Source organism: Arvicanthis niloticus, chromosome 21 (genome assembly GCF_011762505.2).
Source record: "Arvicanthis niloticus isolate mArvNil1 chromosome 21, mArvNil1.pat.X, whole genome shotgun sequence".
Taxonomy (NCBI): Eukaryota; Metazoa; Chordata; class Mammalia; order Rodentia; family Muridae; genus Arvicanthis; species Arvicanthis niloticus.
Genome location: NC_047678.1, coordinates 20,937,101 through 20,956,542, shown reverse-complemented (window position 1 = coordinate 20,956,542; position 19,442 = coordinate 20,937,101). Strand labels below are relative to the sequence as shown.

Here is a 19,442-nt window from a genome sequence, read left to right as displayed (position 1 = left end):
CAGATGAAAGATCTAAAAGCATAGGCCGATGTGACAAATTGTAGACTACAGAAGCTTATTTTCTTTCTTATCTATTAATAGCAACTCACATTCAGTAAAATAAGATCGGAACAGGTCTGGGAAAATGGCTCAGTGGCTGAAAGCATTTGCCATGTAAGCATGAGGACCTGAGTTCAGATTCATAGAGAGAGAGAGAGAGAGAGAGAGAGAGAGAGAGAGAGAGAGAGAGAATATGAATGAATATCTCTTGCACTCCTAGTTAAACTGGAAGCAGAGACACAAGACACTTCCCCAACTCCTCCACAGCTCACAGGCCACCAACCTGGAGTATATGGTACAATAGCAAACAAGAAGAGAATCCCTGACTCAAGCAAAATGGAAGGTTAAGAACCTGAGGTAGCCTTGACCTCCGCACAAGCACCTCACATAGGGCACACACACCCTCATTCACAAAAATAACTGTTTAGAAGTTAGAACCCCCCCATTCCAGTTATTTCCTTCAGTGTGTATCATTATAGGATAGCACTATCATTAACTTCACTATTAGTCAGAAACACTTCTTAAGATGGTTAATCTCAGCTGTCAACCCACTCAGAATCAAATGGCACTTCAATTTGTAAAGTCAACATTTAGACCAGCTTGTCAGGATGTTTCCAGAGATGATAACCCTAAGAGGAAGGACAAGCCTAGAATATGAGCAGTACTATCCAAAAAAAAAAAAGGGGGGGGGGAGGGTCAAGATAGACAAGCATTCATTTCTCCCTGACCACCCTGCTTCCTAGCTACCATTGAGGTAAAAGATGGTTACCTCATACCCATTCTACCATAACAGACTAATCTCTAAAATCATAAACTGAGCTAAACCTTTCTTCTCTTTCATTGTTTTTGCTGTATTCTGTCAATACCTCTCTCTATTAACACACCTATCTCCATAACTCTTACAACATCAGAACAGTTTTTCACTGTTGGTTCTTGTCATAATCACAATTGTCCATGGCACTGTAGCCATCATCGATTACTTAACAACCTAACTACCCTTTCCTCTTTTCATATTCTATCTCCTTGCTCACTCCAATATTCACACAGGAGTAAAACAAGGACTCTCAACCTTGGCTCTATAGCTATTTTGGGCAGTCAACTGTTACAGGAAACTATTCCAGCTACTAAAAGTCTTTAGTAACAACCCTGATCTCTACCCTGATGTAACTAACACACACCATCTCATCAAGCTTTATCCACCAATATTATCTGCAGACATTGCTAACTGTGCTCTAGAAAGCAAAATCAAGAAAATGAGCTAAAATTTTTTTTTCTTGTTTTTGTTTAGATAGGTTTGTTATTATTGTCTGTGCTAATGCAAGGGATCAAACCTAGGTTTCCAGGCATGCAGAACAAATATTGTGTAGCCTCAGACTCTAGAAATATGTTTAAATATTCCTCTGCTTAAAACTCTCCCACAGCTTTTGAATTTTATAACAAAACTCATATTCAAAGACCTAACTATTTCAAATACACCTTACACAATCTAAATTCTACCACTCCAATCTCATGTGAAGCCATTATATTCTTTCTGCCGTGTTCTCCCCACCATAACTAAGTTTCTCCTAATTCCTGGCATACCACAATTGGTTTTGCTACAAATTTTGGTCTTTGTTCTTTCCTGTGCCTCTACTCTTGCTTAGGTTCTGCGACTATTTCCACTTAACTTCCCATTCTCACAGATGACTTTCCTTATTATCATCACAATACCACACTTATTCACCAGGAGGAATCACACACTGTATATGATTTGCCAGCCTGATTTTCCAGTATATAGCTTAGGTTAAATGAACAAATCTATAATGAGGAGAACTTTAAGTGATAGCTGAGTTTACATCAATGATAACCTCAGCTTCACCACCATCTCAGTCCCACCTAGATTTATCATTTCCTTCTTGAAACAGAGAGGAGAAAGGAAAAAAAAAAAAAAAAAAAAAAAAAAAAAGGAAGAGCTTAATGAAGCCCCCATCTGTAAACTAATTTTCTGGAAGGTGATATACAAAGTATACTAAGTAACATATAATCAATTTAAATCACTTAACACTATAGTCTAAAAATATTGGCTATGTGTTTAAAGGCCCAAGCACAATGCCTATAATAGGTATTTGGAAAAGATGTTCTTGCTCTTAAAAAACTCTCCTTCTATCATCACTTGGCCTGAATAGAATAGTTCTAAAAGTAGAACTTTGGGGTTGGGAAAATGGCTCAGTGGGCACATGTAAGCACATGGCTGGAAGTTCAAAACCCTAGAAATCCATGTAAATATCAGGCAGGTGTAGCAATTTGTAATCACAACATTCAGGAGGCAGAAATAATGGAGTCAAAGCTAGCTAACTAGACTAGCTAGAATTAGAGCTCCAGGTTCAGAAAGAGACCCTGCCTCAATAAATAAAGTGGAGAGCAATTAGAACACACTTATCTATATCAGGCCTCCAAACATACATGCACAAACCCACACATATGCACACACACATGCAAACATACACCACCACTCAGACATAAATGCAGAAGTGCTGTTAAGTATATGATTTTGGATTTTTTACAGTATGGTTAGTAAGTATCATCTTTAACAACACATTCACAAAATCGGGGCTTTGGTTCAAATACCTAAGGAGATGATGCTATCCTCTTCCCTCATATTTTACGAAGTGCTTAGAAAAAAAATGGTCTAAATAAATACAAAGTGCTTAATTTTAATAACCTTAATAAGTAACAGGGAACTTAAGTTTCTGTTTTTCTTAACAGCTAAATAAAGCCAATAGAGAAAGCAAATTTTACAACCACATGTAATATGAAACAAAGAATATATTTTTTTGTTTCCTATGTAATCTAGAGCAAGCTGTCCATTCAATTCTTTGTGACTGATATCATGATCATGAGAAATTAAATATACATATCAATACATTACAAAAACAAACTTGTGCTAGTGAATATGCTTCATTGACATGTTGAACATCAGGCTGGGACTGAACCTGTGGTCTTGCACTTTACTGTGTCGGGCAGCTCACGACCACCCATTAACTCCAGCTCTAGGAGCTCTAATATCTCTGGCCCCCTGAGGCACCTGCACTCACCTGTGCACGCGAGTGGATGTGTGCACCCACTCAAGTGCACATTACAATATAATGCATTATATCATACACACACATACACACATACACTGAAAATAAATCTTTTTAAGGAGAAAAATTGTATTTCTTCTATGTAATTTTCAGTTATGTGAGGATGTGAGTTATTCTAATAAACGGCTGGGAAATGTAGAGAGCAATGTCATAATCAGGCCTTTGAAAATTAAAGACATCCAAAAAGCTTCATTGCCTAATTTAGAATTTGTGATTATTTCAAAGAGATTTAATAAGAATGCCATCTTGTCCAAAAAAACTAATCAAAATTAAATTGATGCCCAAAGAAGAAATGATTCAAAACCATATAGCTAGCCAGAGGTACAGATGTAGTTAAAAATCAGATCTCAAGCTAGGGGGAAACTCAGTAATGAGCACTCATGCTAAAAGGTCTGGCCTTCAATGCCCAGATTTTTAAAATATTAAATTTTTGTTTTTTCTTTTTAATCAGATCTCAGGTTGTGGTGGCTTGAATATGCGTGGCCCAGGGAGTGGCACTATTAGGAGGTGTGCCCTTGTTGGAGTAGGTATGGCCTTGTTGAAGGAAGTGTGTCACTGTGGGAGTGGGCTTTGAGACCCTCCTCCTAGCCATGTAGAAGACAGTCTTCTCCTGTTTGTCTGTAGAACTCTCAGCTCCTCCTGCACCATTCCTGCCTTGGTGATAATGGACTGAACATCTGAACCTGTAAGCCAGCCCCAATTAAATGTTGTCCTTATAAGAGTTGCCTTGTTCATGGTGTCTGTTCACAGCAGTAAAACCCAAACTAAGACAGAGGTCCTGCACTATCTTATACCATACTGTCTTTATATTTATGAAACATAGTATTTTCATTTTTTAAAAAATATCTTAAATATTAACTACTTAAAATGAAAACCAAGTAACCACAACTTTGTTTTCTGTATCCATTTTTACAGAAGGAAAAAAGTCAGTTATTATATTTAATCTACAACTAAGTCTTAGAAGAAATTTATAAAATATGTTCTACTCTTAGCAAAGATCCACTCCTATTTCTTTTATTTTCAGAATTATGCATACAAAGCTTAATATTCATAAATAATCTTGAAGAAAGCTATCAAATGTATTAAATGTAAAAAAGTCATTACAATGTGGCTAGGCATGGTAGTGCACACCAGTGATCCAGGAACCTGGTAGACTGAGGTACAAATTCAAGACCAGCTTTATCTACATATGGCAATCTGGACCAGCCAAAGTTACATGAGTAGACAGTCTCAAAACCTGGGCAGCAGGGAGCACTACAATGTCTTGCCTTGGTGCTGTACCTCTCTAAAGAAAAAAGACTCCAATTTCTAAAATGTGTTTAATGATAAGCAGAAAACACTGGCTATTGCCTTTTATCTTTCCACTCACCCTCTGATCATCCTCATCAGTTTTACAGATGCCTATCTCCGCATGAGCTAAAAGTATTTGATTTTCAGAAAACTATCCTTATCATTTCATCTAGAGTATCATTTATTCACTTTTTAAGTTTAAGATTGATGTTCTTTGGATCTGTACACAATATAGTCTAATGGTTAAATATTAGAGTATAGAATACGCATTTTTATTTCACAGAACATTTTGCAGTTCCTAAATACTGTGATTACAGACTTTTTACATCATGCCTGGTTCATGGTGTCGTTTTAATTTAAATAAGCAGTTCATGAGAAGTATTTATTTCTCTAATTTGGATTACTAAATTAAAACAAGTTAATGTAAATCCTCCGCTACTGTCATATGCAAACTGTGGGTTCAGAAATATGAAGCAAATCTTGATCTCTCTGGCTACTACTCTAATGCATTCATTCTTCATCTAACTTGGAAGTCTCTAGGCTTCTACCAGCAGCTAACTTTGTAGCCTATAAGCAGAGTAAACATCAAATGTTTCACTCTTTTGAGCAGATATTAGCAAATAATATTTTTTTTGAAACAAGGTCTCTTGTAGTCCAAGTTGACCTTGAACTTCTGACCCTTCCTGTCTCTAGGTTATAGGAACATACTACCACACTCTACTTATATTCTACTGAGGATCAATCTCAGGGCTTCTTGCAAGTTATATAGGTACTCTACAAACTGGCCTACATCCCTGGTCTTCAACCTTATTATCACACACACACACACACACACACACACACACACACACAGAGAGAGAGAGAGAGAGAGAGAGAGAGAGAGAGAGAGAGAGAGAGAGAGAGAGAGAGAGAGGGAGGGGGGGGGGAGAGAGGCAGGCAGGCTAGGGATGGTGCCATATACCTTAGTCCCAGCCCTGGGGAGACAGAGGCAGGAAGATTTTTGTGAGTTTGAGGCCAGCCTGGTCTACAAAGGAAGTTTCAAGACAGTCAGGGCTCTGTTAAACAGAGAAGCCCTGTCTGAACAAAGCAAAAGGGGGAAAAAAAGGTTTTTTCACTGTCATAGTCAGGATAGGCAAAAAAATTAATTAAAAATAAAACAGGAGAAATAACCAATCACATAATCATAGTCAAATGCCATCTGATAAAAGTAAGCTCTCCCTCTCTTCCTAGACAAGTAAGATTCAGCAAAGACAAGGTAAATTTTGAAAAATGTTATCAAAACAAGGTATGGTTATGCATACTTTTAATCACAGCACTTGAAAAAGAGACATGAAGATCAAGGAGTTCAAGACCAGTCTTCACTAATGAAGCTAAAAAAAATAGAAAAAACAAAACAGTATTTTCAAATCATCATTTGACCATTTGTATAAAATAAATCATTCAATAGTCATAAATGCATGGTTTTTTTTAAACTGTGAGAAATAAAGTTCTTAGTAAAGTCAAAAACTTTAAGTTTACATATATTAAAATCCTTAATCTCAAAGTGAAGTTAAGCTAGAAATCAGGAACAGTAAGACATCTAAACTAATCCCACATATAAAAATTGGATGCACTTTTTAAGTAAGCCACTAGTAATCAAACTGAAAGATATCAATTCAAATCAGGAAACTATTTTGAACTGAATAATGGTAAAAGCACTTTATGGAAGATAGCATTACTTAGAAGAGTACCAATAGCTTTAAGTGTTTTTATTGAAAACAAGAAAATACAGGCTAGATAGGGTGGCTGGTGTCTATAAAGGAAATACTCAGGAGACTAAGGCAGGAGGATTACCATGAACTCAAGCCCAGTCTAGACTAAATAGAGAATATCTCAAAAGAGAAAATGTAAAGAACAAACAAATAAAAATCTCTAAAATCTATGAGCTAAAGCTTTCTGTAAGAAGGGGATCATAAAGAACAGAAATCAACTGTCCTCGCTTGCTTCTCGATGGCTATGATCAGACAATGACCAAAAGCAATTTAAAGGAGAAAAGGGTTTATTTTAGCTTATAGGTTATAGTCCATGACTGAGAAAAGCCAAGGCAGAAGGAAGCTCAAAATAGAAGCTTGAAGCAGAAACCCAACAAAAGAGCTATGCTTACTGGCTTGCTCTCCATGGCTTGTTCAACTTGCCTTCTTAACAACAATGCAGGATCACCTGCCCAAGGATGGCCCCATTCAATGGATTAAGTACTTTCCCATCAATCACTAATCCATAAAATACTCCATAAACATACCAACATGCCCATCTGATAGAGGCAATTCTTCAACTGAGGTTTCCTCTTCCCAGGTGACAAAGTCTGTGTCAAGCTTACAAAATAACTAAGCAGCACACAAATGCAATAGAAAAGACAATAAAAAATTTGTAAAGTTGCTTTGGAAAGATAAACTGAACCATTAGACTGGTCAAGATTAAAAGAACACACTAATGATATAAAAACACACTGATGCTTTAAGAAACTATTTTAATTTGCCTCCCAAATATCTTTCCACAACCAAGTATAACCCAGTACTCAGAAGGCTGGGACAGGAAGATTTCAAGTTTTAGACCAGTCTGAGATACACAGTGAGTTAAAAGCCAGCCTGTCTTAAAATAAATAAATTACAGGGCTGGAGAGATGTCTCAGTGGTTAAGAGCACTGACTGCTCTTCCAAAGGTTCTGAGTTCAATTCCTGCCAACCACATGGTGGCTCACAACCATCTGTAATGGGATCCCATGCTCTCTTCTGGTGTGTCTGAGACAGCAACAATGTACTCACATACATTAAATAAATAAATAAATAAATAAATAAATAAATAAATAAATATTTAAATATTTAAATAAATAAATAAATTACTTTACATAGAGAAAATCCCAGGTCCAGGGGGTGTTATTCAAAAAAATTATTAGTACCAATATGATACAATCCCCTTCAGTAAACAGGAGTATTTCCTAATTTTTGAGGCCATCATCCTAATTTAAAAAAAAAAAAAAAACAAAACAAAAACCTATCACAACGGTTTTATAAAAGACCTACAAAGAAAGATGAAAAAGATACTAGAACATCTAACAAAGTTTAGGGAAGGGAAAAATAATTTTTGATCAAGTTGGCTTTTTAACTTTTGAAAAGCACATGTATTTATGTGTCATTGAAGAAAACTTATTTTCTAAAGTTTGGCTACTGCAAATAAAAGTATTATAGACATTTTGTTCACATATCTTCATAAACAAGAATTTCCGTTATCGATGGCTGGAGAGATAGCTCAGTGATTAAGAGCATGGACTGCTTTTTCCAGAGGACCCAAATTAGACCCCCAGCACTCACATGGGGCTTACAACCATATGTCACTCCAGTTCCAGGGGATCCTATGCGCTCTTCTGGTGGGCACTGCACATTCATGGTGCATAGACGTCCACAAAGGCACAACACACATAAACCAAATCTAATTAAATAATAAAACATTTTAAAGCCAGGCATGGTGTCTGGTATACACCTTTAGTCCCAGCACTGGGAGGTAGAAACAGGCAGATCTCTGAGTTTGAGGTCAGCCTGGTCTACATATTGAGTTCTTGAATAACCAGAACTACATAAGACATGGACTGGGTCTTTGAAAAAAAAAAAAAAATCAAAACATCAAAAACCAAAAAATAATTCCCCTCATCTAGACTATAAAGGAATATAACAATGAGATTTAAAAGCAGATGTACTTCCAAATTAGTAATTAAGAAAAAAAACTTTATATAACTATTACCAATTTAAACTCTATGCAAAAGTGGCAATGTAAGACCATGGTGATACATGTCTGTAACATGAGTGAGTACACAGGAGGCTGAAGTAAGAAGATAATGGGTTATTATTAAGCCAGCTTCAGTTAGAGTTTATAGCCAGCCCCTGGCTCAAGAAAAAATTAAGAGATTTAATTACTTATAATTGTTCTGCCTCTTGTATCTGTCAGTGTGTCACATGTGTACAATACCCAACAGAAGACAGAACAGCACAGCACATCCCCTAAAACTGGAGTTACAAACAGTTGTGAGCTGCTATGGGGGTGCTGGGAACAAAATGTGGGTCCTCTGGGAAAGCAGCCAGTGCACTTAACTACTGAGTCATCACTTCAGCCCCCAAGAATTTTTAATGTAGTTTCTCCACCTATTTCATTGGCATATAGTATTATCAGAATTTTTAATGTTTTTCAGTTTGACTGAAATAAATTGGTTCCTTATAGTTCTACTTTGCACTTTCCTGATTACAATTCAAGCCAAGCTACTGTGAATCATACCACAGTGTTAGCTTATAACCAGCATTCTCAATAAAAGTGGAAAATAAAGTGTTCTTCACAAAGGTTAAATTTTACTTCACAATAAGCAGCTGCTATTTCCATTATATGTATTACATGTATGTTTGTACTAAGTTACAATGTAAATTTTTTTCAACTGTTAGCATCTAGAAAGATAAAAAGGTATGTTTAAATTATAGTAAAACTTCATAGTATCAGTTGTGCAATTAATTCACTGGCTCATCATTTCCAGCACAAATATAAATATATATATATTATATATAATATATAATGTGTATATATATAATATATATAGTATATATATAGTATATATAATATATAATGTGTATATATATATATAATATATATATTATACACACACACACACATACATACATACACTCTATAAAGCAGGCAGAACTTCCCCAACACTGAATGAAAAAAATAAAAGGCTGGACTTAGCAATAACTGTACATAGTCTGTACATGTCTGTAATGGCAGCACTCAGAAAGATTCAGACTGAAATTTCTAGCCCAGCCTAAGTTAAATAACCAAGCTGAAGGCCAACCTGGAAAAACTCAACAAGACTTCATCTAAAAACAAAAAAAAATTAAATTTTAAAAAATAGGGAAGGGGCCTATGAGATGGCTCAGTAGGTAAAGATGAGCTAAATTCAATCCCAGATCCCACATGCAGGAAGGAACTAAAATCTCCAAAGTTGCCCTCTTACTTTCATATGCATAATGTGGAACACATACACCCACACACATATACAATAAATCTTACATTTCTAAAGTAAACAACAACATCTAACAGGGAGGCGGGACTTGAGATGTCCTTCAAAATATGGAAGCCCAGGAAACCCAATCACTCACATACAAGCCATCTGACCTCTGCATACACACCACAGCACACTATCAAACGTACACTAGCTCATGCACAACACGGGAAGGAGGGAAGGAGGGAGGGGAGGAGGGAAGGAAGGAAAGAAGGAGGGAGGGAGGGAAGGAGAGAAGGAGAGAAGGAGGGAGGAGAGGAGGGAAGGAAGGAAAGGAGGGAAAGAAGGAGGGAGGAGGGAGGGAGGGAGGGAGGGAAGGAGGGAAGGAGGGAAGGAGGGAGGGGAGGAGTGAAGGAGGGAGGTTGGTTAAAAGAAAAAACTGAGGGAAGCACTTAGTGGTACAGCACAACTCAAGTTGGATCTGATATTGTAACTACCAAATGAGAGAAAACTCAACTCTTCCTTCTCTAGAGACAAAACCCTACCTGCTACATTAAGAATCATCTCATTCTATGTCTTACACAAGAGCATTTTTATATGTTTCATAATGAAACCCTGTGCCCCCCAAAGGATTGGAATGTGGACAGGGGGTGCAAGACTCAGCAGATGGCACTTGCTGCCAATCTTGAAAATCTTTAATCCCAGATCACACATGTTGGAAAGAATCAAATCCTTTAAGTTATCTACTGACCTTCACACGAGTGGCATGTACAAAAGCAATTAAAATGTAATAAAAATAAAATTTAAAGATGGCAGTGGGGTACGGCTTTAATTCCAACATTTGATTGATAAAGGTAGGAGAATCGAGAGTTCAAGGTCAGCCTGGGATACACTGCACCTTGTCTTACTCAAAAATAAAAACAGGGAAAGAGAATGTAGCTATTCTAACATACGCCAGACCCTGAGTTCATACCTAGTAGTACAAAAGACTGATAAAAATGAGAGGAGGGAAAAGAAAGGTAGAAGAAAAAGGGAGAAGATGTTACTGTTTTAGCTGTCTTTTCCCTATGTTCAGATTCTAAAAGGGTAAGTGTGAAGATGCTTCTCTCCCCATTAAAAGTAAATAAATGATGGTCACTCTACCTTTTCCTTGAGAGTGTGAGAGATTCTGTAAATATACCAGGATAGCTTTCCTATGATTATACTAGAGAGGGAAAAGGGTGTTTTTGTATGTGTAATTAATGTTCCTATAGTTAACTGAAATTACATAAAAGATTATCTGGGTGGGGGCTAACCTAATCAGGTTAACTTTTGAAAGAGGTCTTAAAATCTATAGAAATTAGGGACAGAAGTCAGAGACACTGATTCCTATAGTAGCCACTTTGCAAACTGCTGCCTATTAAGACCATATGTCAAAAATAAAATAATAATTACAGGCTTTGGCCAAAAGCTAACAAAGATGCATTAAATCTCCTATAGTACTAAGATTATTAAGATATATCCATCTATAATCAAGAAAGGAAAACAGAGATTATAACTATAAATTTTTAAGTTTTAGCTAAAAAGGGTTTTCAATGTGTAAAAGAACCACTGGCTTACCTCAACTTCAGAAATGAGGAAGGTAAGATTTAAATAGTTAAAAAGTAAAACCAAGATCACAAACTTAGGGGATGTCTCAAGAAACTTCAGTTCAAGGCTGTCACCCCTGCAACACAGCTTGAGTTTTTAAAAGAACCTTTCCAAGCCAAGAGTGGCTGTAATCCCAGCATTTGAAAGTATGAAACAGAAGAATTGATATAAATTCAAGGACATCTTGAACTACATACCAAGATCCTTTCTAAAGAAAACAAAACAAAAGAGCCATTCAGTAATTGGCTGGCCTGGCACCCACCTATAATCTCGGAACTCCATAGGCTGAAGAAAAGAACTGCCCTAAATTAAAGGCCAATTTAGACTGTATAGCGACTTCAAGGCCAGCCTGAGCTACACAATGAGATCCTGTTGGTTGTGGTGGGGATAACCACACAGTAATAGTATCAATCTCTTCAAAAAAGACAATATTAGACCTCTATTTGTTTTGCTTTTTTAAAGATAGTATCTCATAAAATGTCCATGCTAATTTCAACTTGAGATTCCCCCTGCCTCTGCCTTCTGAGTAACCAGAATTACAGGCATAGATCAACATGGAGAACTCCAAAGTACAGTTTTAAAAAGCAAAGAAAAAACACCTGTGGGGTTTCTTTTAGAAGTTTATTTGGGTAAAAAATTGTGTTACAGTCCCCATAATGAAAAACAATGAACTATCATTCCCTGTTCTTTCAGTACTTCTTGGTCAAATTTTTAGCCTCGACTTATATACATTGTAAGACCATCACCCATCATACACGAACCGTTTTTATTCCCACTGTTCTGTACATTTTAATAGGAAGCTTCGCAATCAGAATTTGCAATTTGTATTTTAAAAAATACACTGGCAGACCTAAAGGTAAAGTTACAAATTCCATTAAGTTACACATCATACAACTTTATGCGGATTTTGGTACTTTCACAAACACGAATTTTGCTAGACGTAAAATATAGCTGTTTTCTAAGCACAACCAGAATAAACATACCCCTCATCCTAACACCAACTTCAACAGCAAATAACTCGCTCCCCACAAACTGCACTATTTAGGGTCTATAGGGCTTCAAAAGCATCCCACAGCTTAACATTCCCAGGACACGACTGTCTGCAATGTGGAAAGAATCAGTAACAATTCTAATGTAGGCAGAAGCGGGTGACGTGACAATCCGAAAAACCAGAAAATGTTGTGGCCCCTACTGCACACAAACAGCACTCGGTTCGGACCCCTCCAAGTGGGGCTCAGGTCCAACTCCAAGCACTCGGGTTTCCCAGCTCTTCATCCCGCCCCCCACCTTCAGGGAAGAGGAAAAACAACTTTTATTGGCCTCATCTCCCGGGGGATCGGGAAACTAGCGGGGCAGTGCTCCGGCCTGGACACGTTTCACCAGGAGGCCCCCGTCCCGAGCTCAGACGGCGGATAGCGGGAAAGCCAGGCTGCGACGCCCCGTCGGCCCAGGTCCTCAGCCCCCTGCCCCACCCCAGCAACCAGAGGCCTGGGCCAGCAGTCGGGCTGAGCGACCCCCAGGACCCTCGGCAGAAGCGAGCTCGTTGTCATGTGACGCTGCCGCCGCCGCCGCCGCCGCCGCCGCTAAAGCACCGCAGAAACGCAGGGCGGCGGAAGGCGTTCGCGCCAGCCCGCCTAGGCTGGCCCCGGCGCGGGCGAGTCCCGAGAGCCCGGGAGGGGGGGCGGAGGGCGGGCTTGGCGGCGGGCCCGAGCGCGCCACAAAGGCTTCCGCGCTACCGCCGTGGAGCCCGGGCGGGCGGGGGCACCGTTTTCGCGGCCCGCGGGAGGGGTGGAGGGAGCGGAGCGCCCGCCGCGCCCACAGCAGGTCCCGGGCGCTCGGCCGCCCGCAGCCGCCGCGCAGCGCACAGGCCCGCGCGGCCTCCCTCCCCCGCGCGGGGCCCGCGCCGGCCCGCCCGCTCGCCGCTCGCGCTCCCAGGCTCTCGCCCGGCCTCCATCTTGGATCGGCGCTTCCAGCCCCCGCGCCGCTGCCGCCGCATTCCCCCTTTCCCGCCCCCCGCCGCCGCCGCCGCCGCCCGCGCTCACCTCAGCCGCCCATCCGGGCGCTGTCGGCCGTCGACCTAGTTTCCCCCCAAAAGTCTCCGGTGTGTTATTCCCGATGTGGGGGGGTTGTTACGGGGTGGTCGCCGGGGGTTCGGGAGCGGGGGCCGCGCCTTCAACGGAGCTGCAATCCTAACCCGCCATCTGGTGGCATTTTCCACACGCCAATGGCGCCGCTGCAGACTTGGGTCCCGACCGCCCTCTGCTGGCCGCGGTGCTCACTGCCTCGCTGACAGGACGGGCCTGCCCGGAAAGGGGAGGAAGTTGAGGCGCGAGCAGGGGGCCCTCAGACGGGGGCGCGCGCTATCGCTCGCCTCCGGGGGGCGCGCACGCGCAGCAGCGGCGCGGGAAACGTGGCCTTTGCGCGCCGGCCCCGCCCCCGCACGAAGCTCCTGCCGCGCTCTGCCAATGGCGAGCCGCGGAGACGTCTGGACGAGGGCGCTGTGGACGGCTCGTGGGCCGCCCGAGGCGAGCAGGAGGACGGACTCCGCGGCGCCTGCGCGACCCGCTCGCTGGGTTGCCGCCCGCCATTTTTAGAGCTTCTCGGAGAGCCGGGAAGGAGTCCGCCCCCAGCTCTTCCGCCGAGGCCCCTCCCCTGCGGGGGCCGCGCTCGGCTCCCGCCCCGAGGCTGCCAGCCGCCCACACCCGCCGTTATCGGGGCGAGGCGCGCCCGGGGGCCGCAGAGCCCTGCTCCCTCCCCGCTTAACCGGAGTCCCCAACCTAGAATTCTGTTCGCGGTTTATTATTGATGAGGCGCTTTTCCAGAACGGGCTTGCAAAGGTTTCGAGGACTGGGACTTCCCCTGCCGCGGAGCTACAGGAAACAGTGACCGCTCCAGGCCGATTGGCGTCGTCCTGCCTCTGTAAAGCAGGTTCTCGCCGAGGTGCAGGCTTTGCATAAGGCGGCAGCATTGGCTAGTTAGTGAAAAAGGAGAAGCTACCGCGTGAAGATAGACTCTGCTAGGAATTAGATTCTCCTCCCACAGCCTAGGACTGCACGTCTATACGGACCTGCGAATAATGGGTCCTAGCCGAACGGGAAATGGCCAGCCACAGATCTTGACCCCTTCCCTGCTGCTCTCTACCTTAGCTGTCCTTGACCAAGGCTCCTAACCTTCCGCCTGCTTGTAACTCCGCACCACAGAAGTGAATTCTTGTTCTTGTAGGTCATCAGCCTCATTTCTGACACAATATTTTATTGGCAGCGGCAGCTGCATTTTCAATATCTCCTTAGAAACGTTAAACTTGTTTATAGTCTTGAGGGCTAGCTAGCACGTCAGATGTCTCTGGTATCTATCCCAAAGGTTGCACAGTGCGTTAACACGTCTCTGGGGGAACTTTGGTATGAATTAGTGACGGTCCTTGTGTACATACATTTATTTCAGCAAACTATCTCGTTTACTAGGCTTCCTATTGTGTTCTCGACAGAGTCTGTTTCTAGTTTGTTTTGTTAAAAGGTGCGGGCTCCAACCATACTAATATGTAATTTAATATATTTTCTTAATCTCGAATCTGTGGGACTCTGATAAAGGGCTGGCGGTTTATCTTAACATATTTGTAGTCATGATCTCAAAAATTTCACCTCATTTAACCATTCCCCCTTCCCTTCTCTCCCAAGCCAGTTCTGCCAGAATAACATTGCCTTTTTTCTAGAATATCTTCAGTATTTTATCTTCTGGGTTCTTTCTGTTTTTTCAAGTTTCCGTTTATCTTTACAAAAAAAAAAAAATCAGGGCTGTTAACTCCCTCAACTTGCAGTACTATCAATGTTCCTCACCCAGACAGATATCTGAAGAGAATCAGTGTGGCAGTGGGTGCCCTAACCACAGGCTGGAAGGCTGAGGCAGAAGAATTTGGAGAGAGATACAGCGAGATCCTATCCAAGGGGGATGGGGCTATCAGGGGCAGTCATGCCCTGTCACCAGGGCCCCATCCTCCCTTGAAACATTTTTAAGTTGCTTCTTTGGATCTGTACCTATATTGTTCCCTAGTCTTCTGATTGAGTTACTAGCTCTGGGTTTGGTTTTGTTTTGTTTTTTGTTTTGTAGATCCCACAGTTCAACCCTGAGTTCTCTACCCCTCTTTTCTATGTTGTTGCTCTTTAAAAGTCCCCAAATTACTTATTGCTTCTCAATTGTTCGAGAAGGATACCTTATTTTGAGCTACCTTCCAAATAGCTCCATCCAACTCAACACTTATTCCTCTGTTACCCTAATATCTCTTAACAACTCTGTAATTTTACCAAGTTAGGGGAATGGTGTGACTTGTGAACCTAGACTGTTCTGAACAGGTATGTTCAGCTTAGCATACATAAGGACTAGGATTCCTAAACAATGCGCGCGCGCGCGCGCACACACACACACACACACACACACACACACACACACACACACACACACAAGCAGCACTCTTCCCTGGCCTGTATATGTTTCAGCTGCAGCCTCCAGGTCCTACCTTGAGTTCCTGCCCTAACTTCCTGGATGAAGGACTGACTACAGGCTGTAAAATGTAATAAACCTTTTTTCCTCCCAAGTTGCCTGTAGTTGTTTTTTTTACCACAACACTAGAAATCTTAAGACACAAGTTATGCCTTATTTTTTCCTAATTCTCTCTTTCAAAAATTGTTCCAAATAACTTGATCAGGTCTAATTACCCATGTGAGCAAAGCATGTTCATTAATCCTTTGGCAACAGAAGGACAAGAGGTTCCATAACATGTTTGACACTGTTGCAGACTTACATGCATGTTTCCCAGGGATTAAAAAACAAACAAACAAAAAGGCTGGCTGTGCTACTATGCTTGGCTTCACACATCACTTTTTTAATAAAAAAAAATAATAATAATAAGGTGTGTGTGTGTTGCCTGTATGTGTGTCTGTGCCTGATCCCCTAGGAGGCTAGAAGAGAACATCAGATTCCCTAGAGTTGTGAATGGTTGTGAGCCACAAGGTAAATACTAGAAATAGAACCTGGGTCCTCTGACAGAGCAGCCAGTGCGCTTAGCCTCAGAGCCGTGTCGCCAACCCTCTTTTAATCGCCTAGAAGCCCAGTGTTTGGGAATCATGAGAGTTCTCACTTTCTCTACTGCCTTTGTCCACTCAAGACATTTGTATATTATTTTTAAAAACTCGGGGGTTTTTTCTACCCTTGCAAATCACCACTGCTGTCAACTTGTGGCAATAATAGTTGTGCTGCCCAATCTGCCAGTCTAGAATTGGATTAAATTGTAATTTTACTGTCGCTTGTTTTTTGAAAGTCAAGCCACAAGTTTTGCTAGAGTGTTGAATTCTGACCCAGCACCGATAACGGAAGAAATCCAAAATACCTTACCTTTGAGAATCGCAAACTCTACAAAGTAAAGACCCAAAATTGCTCAAGACATGTGAAAAGTAGAACATGGAAATGCACACATAAAGTCCAGCACTTGGGAGGCAGAGGGCAGCCTGGCCTGTGCAGCAGGTTCCAGTTCAGCCAGGGCTACAGAGAGTCTCTGTCTCAAAAACAAACAAACAGCCATGACAACAACAACAAAAAAGCCCTACTATGAAGGATAAGAACTATGCTCATACCCATTGGTCCAGTGTTTCATAGTTATATTAATTTTAGCTATTTTTGTTTTCTTTACAACTATAAATAAAACAATGCAAACCCCCAGGTTTGAACTTGATATATTCTAATTCTCCATTATTACCATCATTAGTCTTTTTCACCTAACCACTCCTCTTAAATAGTTCAAGAAGTCTTGTGTGTAACCATACATGCATGCAAAGTTAAAAGCCATTTTCAGGCAAGGAGAGTTGCAGGGCCCATCTTCAACTGTGGGGTATGAACCACATAATGGGTATTGAGTAACCAAATGGGGAGATATGCATGCAAAATTTGGCAACAGCAAAAGGTTTTCTAACATGTAAGGGCCAAATATTCAACGTCAAACACATAGTGAATGTGAGCCATTTCTGGCAGCACTAGCCCGTTTGGTGTTGTGTTGTGTAACTTTACTGCAGCCTTGGTTGTGAACACATGACATACACACTTTGAACCATGTGTGCTGTCATAGAGAAAACACCAACAAATGCTACTTGTCCCACCTCAGCTCAGATATTAAAAGTTGCAGAATTTTTTTGACTGTAGATACAGAGTGTTCTGTTCTCATACAAACAAACTTAACTACAGAAAATAAGAATTTTATTGTTTTCCTACCATCATTCTTTAGCACCTAAGTATCAATATATCTCTGTATCTGTTTTGTTTTAGGATTTTTTTTTTAAATTGCTGTTTCAGGATCTGGGAATGTAGCCCAGTAGTAGGTCTCTTATTGAACATGCACAGATCTTGTGTTCCATCCCCAACACCACAAAAGAATAAACATTTGGGGTTAGCAACATGACTCAGTAAGCACTTTGCCACGCAAGCATGATGACCTAAACATCTGCCGTTTTGTAGTATATATTTATGCAAATCAGCACTCTCAGAATTGACAATTATAAAATCAAACTATCAACTCCGTAACCAACGATGAAGATGCCCTGCCTCCAATGATATCAACTATTCAGTCAAGATTTAATTTTTTATGTAAAGCTAATAAGCACAGCCATCTCATTAGCATGCAAAATTGCTTTCATTTTAATAAATGGGAAATTACATATTCATGTATATCAAAGAACTATTAAATGAATCTTTGTGAGTTGTTACAGTAAACCCATGACTTGTATATCTATTTATAAACCTATATATACAAGGTCCTGTAAACCGTTATCAAAGAGGGATAAAGAGTGTAAAAGTTCTAAAAAAGTCCTGTGGAGGACCACTATCAACTCCACCACAATCCACCCTAGGGAAATGTGCAGGGTGTAAGGATGCAGCTGGTTCTCTTTCCTTATTATCAATTCTCTAACTGTTTGTTTCATACTGAGATCACAAATGCATATTCCCAGAGTTTAATGATGCTTTCTCACATATACTGTACTTGAGTCTTTGCATTTGCTCCATCTTTATATGGAGATGCTCTCTTTTGTCAGCCTTAGTACCTTCCCTAACAAGCCTGCCTCTTCTTGCCTCAGTTTAACCTGACTGCTCTTACACAGCCAAGGGCCTCACCTTACTGTTCTCCAAGACAACAGCAGCTCCTTTTTAGAATTTGTTTCTTTATAGGTTTATTTTCCTGTTTGGCTGGAGAGTGTCCTTGGTTACTCAGGACTCTCCAGTCATGTCATGTATATTCTAGCACTCATATTATACTACCAAACTGCATGGAAAGGTGGACTTACCCTAAGATTTGTAATTTTTTTGAGATGGGATTTTATTATATTTTCTATATAATATATAAAATATTATATATAATATGTATTATATATCATATATTGCAATATATATCTTCTATATTATAAAGGCTAGCCTGGTATTTACTCTGCCTAGGCTACATAGTGAGTTCCAGGTAATTCACCAACAGTGTGAGACCCTGTTGATCAAAGTGGTCCTCTCCTTTATTCTCAGCACTTAAGAAGTAGAGACAAGAGGATCAGGAGTTCAAGGACAGCTACACAACTACACAGTGAGTTTGGAGACAGCCTGGGCTACAAGGGACCAGTCTCACATGAGACAGAAAGTCAAACCAGGAAAAGGTTTGGTGTGGCAAATGAGCTTGGTAACAAAAACTGAGCCTGTTGCACTGTGACAGAACAGAAGACTCACGCCTCCCATACAGGTGGGACATGCCCCATAAACTGGAAACACAGAGGGAAGAATAGGTTGAATCCTACGGACAAGAAGAAACAGAAAATGAGGCAGAAACAGAAAGGGACCAAAAGTGGTTTAGTCTTTGATCCTTCTCATTCTCCTTCCCCCAAAAGTACGGAGAGTGGAGACTGAGGAATTTTTCTCATTCTTCATGGAAGTAGAAATGGTCTCCCTTCCTTGGAAACAGAAGTAGTGAGTGATTTAAATATTTCATGGTGGAAACAGTGAGATGCGGCTCCAATCCCCTTCTAGTATGGATTTGTAACAGCTATTGGGCAGCCACTTTGCCTGAGGTTGGTGTCCTGTCCAGGAGGGCCCACGTACTATTGCTCATTAATGAGGAGGTATAGAGCCAGCTCATGGGAGGTTGAATCAGGAGAATCTTTATGAGTTTGAACCCATCTTGGTCTACCGGGTGAGTTCTCAGCAGAGTGAGACCCAGTCAGAAAATAAGGAGACAACAAAGCTAAGAGCTTGACCATCTTAGCCCAATTTGGGTGGATTCTTTTGGTCAGCTGTAACCTTGAACCTGCATGCCCTCTCTACCCAGCCCC

The 19,442-nt window shown here is 41.1% G+C and overlaps 1 protein-coding gene across 3 annotated transcripts in view; it reads right to left on the bottom strand.

The window, feature by feature from the left end:
• Stag1 (STAG1 cohesin complex component) overlaps positions 1 to 13,389 on the bottom strand; it is a 328,230-nt gene extending 314,841 nt beyond the window's left edge. The window contains exon 1 of one of the 3 annotated variants that reach the window (XM_034483824.2): positions 13,140 to 13,389. The gene's annotated coding sequence lies outside the window, so the exon portion shown is untranslated. The remainder of the gene's footprint in view (positions 1 to 13,139) is intronic. The other 2 variants (XM_076917691.1, XM_076917690.1) reach the window with 2 other exon arrangements.
• Between the last annotated feature and the right edge of the window lie 6,053 nt (positions 13,390 to 19,442).